This window comes from Stegostoma tigrinum, unplaced genomic scaffold, assembly GCF_030684315.1.
Source record: "Stegostoma tigrinum isolate sSteTig4 unplaced genomic scaffold, sSteTig4.hap1 scaffold_50, whole genome shotgun sequence".
Lineage (NCBI taxonomy): Eukaryota > Metazoa > Chordata > Chondrichthyes > Orectolobiformes > Stegostomatidae > Stegostoma > Stegostoma tigrinum.
The window spans coordinates 1,730,403-1,734,572 of record NW_026728430.1 but is presented as its reverse complement, the minus strand read 5'-3'; the positions used below and the strand labels follow the sequence as shown (position 1 = coordinate 1,734,572).

General features: G+C 46.9%; 1 non-coding gene across 1 annotated transcript; it reads right to left on the bottom strand.

Annotated features, from left to right (window-relative positions):
- Positions 1–3,147: 3,147 nt before the first annotated feature.
- trnak-cuu (transfer RNA lysine (anticodon CUU)) lies at positions 3,148–3,220 on the bottom strand. The gene has a single exon. It is a non-coding gene; the product is annotated as a tRNA-Lys (tRNA).
- Positions 3,221–4,170: the final 950 nt, after the last annotated feature.

Genomic DNA, 4,170 nt, shown 5'->3' with positions numbered 1-4,170 from the left:
GGCACTGAATCGTAATCACTGGACCATCAGGAAAGATCAGTTTAAGGCACTCAGGACACTGTCTGATTCGGCCTTGTATTCTCCCAACCTTCTGCACATGGTGCCCCTCTGCTCTGTTTCGGTTTTGTTACGTCTTGATATATAACAGTCTCCAGTTATCTATTCTTTTGTTATTTCCAATACATGAGACCCTCTTTCCATGTCTTGTGCCTGGCTCCACAGCTCAGTGGTCAGAGCACTGGTCTCAGAAACAAGTGGTTGTGAGTTCGAGCCTGTGATAGTGTTTGTACACCCCCTGCTTCAAAGGTCAAAAAGAGCCCTTTAAAAATTATCTGAAATTATAACAGTATCATTTCCTCCACAGGCCGGAAATATGTGTGAATTTCCACATTGCTGTTTGTCCTTCCACTTGAGGAGCAGCATTTGGAATGGCAGGAAGCAGCTGGCATCAGTGATGTTTGGCTGGAAGTACAAGGTGAATCAGGAAAACTGTAGGTGAGCAATGGGGGAGGAGCACAAACCCAGGGCATCCGTCTAATACTTCCATTTGTTGCTGTAAACAGGTTCTAGTTTTGGAGTCTGGAATGGGACAATAGAGCCAAGTGAGTGAAGTTCTGCTTTCTTGGGGTTGCTCTCTCCGAAAGCCTCTGGCACTCTCGGTGGAAGGTCTCTTTGTTAGTTTCCTTCTGTGGGTGATAATGAGGGTCACTTCCCCGAGGGGGCATGAGCACAGTCTTCCCACCTCAAACTTCAGTTTTCCTTGTTGGTTCCTCAAAGTGTTGATCCAGAAACCCGCACAGCACACACTTCATTGGGGAGACAATGGCCTGAGGTTGTTATCACTGGACACTTAATCCAGAAACCCAGATAGTACTTTGGGGACTTGTGTTTGAATCCAGTTGCAGCAGACGGCGGAATTTAAATTCAATACGACCCGTTATCCGTTAAGGGAAGTGAACTGCCTTCCTTGCTTACATGTAACTCCAGACCCACGGCAATGTGTTTGACTCTTAACTGCTCTCTGGTCATTGAGGAATGGGTAATAAATGTTAGCCTAGCAGTGATGCCCTCATCCCATAAATGAATTTAAAAAGTACGTCAGAAATTCCTCCTCTATGGAATGATAACAGATTCGCTTTGCCCAACCTTTATGCCAACTGAAGTCAGCTGACTCTTGAAGTCAATGGCCATTCATCATAATTAGAGCTCCCCCTTTCTCCTGGTTTCTTCAATTTCCTGTTTAGTGCCTTCTGCTAAAATTACCACGATAGTTGACTGGGGTGTATGTACACGTACCACGGTCAATTTCAGTCCCTTGCTGTTTCTAAACTGTACCTAAACTCCATTTCACCAGAACTAATATCGAGGATGCAAGTTTGCTGGCTGAGCTGCAAGATTCATTTTCAGACGTTTCATCACTTGTTTTTATTTGAAAAAAGTATACTTTATTCATAGAAAGTACAAAAAATAAAACATTTATACACCGACCCAGTTATGCAAGCTCCTCCTTGTTACCCAGGGGGTACGGACACCAACAAAAGGCAAAAACAAAACAAAGAAGAAAAAAATACAAGGCAAAGAAAATACCCCGGCAGTCGTCTCCCCCGAGAGTCCCCGTTGGCCCCCTGACCAGTTGGGGAAGGCGCCAGCTGGGCCCATTTACCAGATAGGGCCCTTTCTTTCCATTCTAAACGAGGGGTTTCATACGGTGGACTTTCCCCAACGCGCCTTGGCGGCGGCTGCCCCAAGCTTTAGCGCGTTATCAGCACATAGTACTGGACCTTGGAGTGGGCCAGTCTGCAACACTCGGTCGGGGTCAGTTCTTTCAGCTGGCAGACTAGCAAGTTGCGGGCTGACCAAAGAGCATCTTTCACCACATTGATGGTCCTCCAGGCGCAGTTGATTTTGGTCTTGGTGTGCGTCCCAGGAACAGCCCGTAGAGCAGGAAGAAGGAGGTGACTGACAGTCTCATCACCCCAACATCAGCGTGGGGTGGCGCAGAGATTCCAGGTGTGCATAAAGGATCTCACTGGAAGAGCCCCTCTCACTGCCAGCCAAGTAATGTCCTTGTGCTTGTTTGAAAGTTCTGGCGATGAGACATTCTGCCAAACGATTTTGGGAGTCTGCGAGGGGAACCACACGACAGGATCCACCCTCTCCTTTTCCCGAAGGGTCTCGAGGATACCACGTGCTGACCACTACCTGACGGCCTTGTGGTCAAAAGGTGTCTCCTTTCAAAAACTTCTCCACGAAGGACAGGTGGTATGCGACGGTCCAATTACTCGGAGCGTTCCACGGCAACGAGGCTTAGCCCATCCTTCGCAACACCGGGGACAGGTAGAACCTCAGTAAGTAGTGACACTTGGTGTTTGCGTACTGCGGATCTACGCACAGCTTGATGCAGCCACACACAAAGGTAGCCATCAGGGCGAGGGTGGCGTTCGGTACATCCTTTCCGCCATTTTCCAGGTCTTTGTACATGGTGTCCCTGCGGACCCGGTCCATTCTCGACCCCCAAATGAAGGGGAAGATGGACCGGGTGACCGCAGCGGCGCAGGTCCAGGGAATAGGCCAGGTCTGCGCCACATGCAACAGTACCAAAAGCCCCTCGCACCTGACAACCAGGTTCTTACCCGCAATGGAGAGGCCCCGAAGCTTTCTGTTGGTATTTGTTTTGATTGAAGAACTATCAACATTTGGTGTGAAATTAATATTGTAGCAGGGCGCTATCGAGCAGCCAAGAAAATGGGCGAGGAGGATAGCCATTGAGTTCAAGTAGACGTCATCGATGTTTTCCGTGGTATCCCCAGAGTTAGTTCGTTCTGTTTCAGCTCCATTTAACATGGAGCTGCCCAGGACGTGACCATTCTCAGTTTGTGACTCTGAACAATCTTATTGGTGCAGGGTTGGAGTTGCGTTAGTGCCTTTGCAAGTCCTGTCATTTATTACACAAGCGGCTGCATGTCCAAAACGATCTCTGCGATTTCCAGTGAAGTGGAATCAAATTTCACTGCAAAACTGGAAACCAGGATTTTCAAAGCAGCAGAAGTGCAGTCATGTTTTCAGCATAGCTGCAGCTGCTCGTTTCACTGATAACGTTGGAAAGCTATGCTTCATCACAGAAAGCAAAGCAGTAAGAAGCTACGACGCCCAGCGTGGGGCTCGAACCCACGATGCTGAGATTAAGAGTCTCACGCTCTACCAACTGAGCTAGCCAGGCTTGACTTGATTGTCTTGTTATTTATCTAAAATCCTTATTTTCCCTTTTCACACCAAAGCCCCTGCAACCTCATTTCAATGTGCCAAAGATGATCCACCTCGAACATCACAAGTTCCCAGTTTATTCTGCTCAATCACAAATAATATCATTTACATCTTCCACTTTTCAGCTGTTACTCCTTCAGACCATAATAACCCATTTTCATTTAACATTCAAAATTCATATTTTAATGTCCGTGCCCTCATCCTTTAGCTGCCCATGTGACTGTCAGTCACTCTGGGATGGTGAATCTGCTGCAATAAACCCAGTGATTTCTGTTACAGATTGTGTGAGATGTGTGTCTGTCTGCCCAGTCTCACTTAATACTTTCAGCACTTTGTTTGATCAGTACATCAGCAACTTCTGTAGCTTCGCATTTGGGGGCTGGATTTTCACACTTCAGTTAAAAACTATTCAAAGATCAAGAAGAATCTGCTGCATACCTTGTGAAATGTCATTTTTCACAGGAGAAGAGACGTTCATACGGAGTGTCAGTTAAGTTTTCCCAAGTGGAGCTAAGAGAAAATTCCACTCACGCGGAGATTGTGTCAATGGTGCTCTGGGATTTACTGAGCGGGAGAAATCTTCCTGTTTTTTTCTTGATCTTGTGCTTGGTGGATGGAGAAGATTGGCCCTGGTTGTAGGATCTTGCCTGCCAGGGATGTGCAGCAAGCAGCTGATTGAAGATGCAGTGGCCATGGACAGTGTGATGACAAAATCCTGCTGCTTGTCCCTGTCTCACTGAGCGTGGAGCTGGGGAAGACACGATCGTTGATGGGTTTGTTTGATTCCAATCTCTTCATAAACTTCAATTAACTAAATGCAGGTACATAGTTGGTTTATTGTCGGATCACAATGTTGAGAATAACTGCTTTGAAACCTGGATGTCTGGAGGTCTGACTAGAAAATAG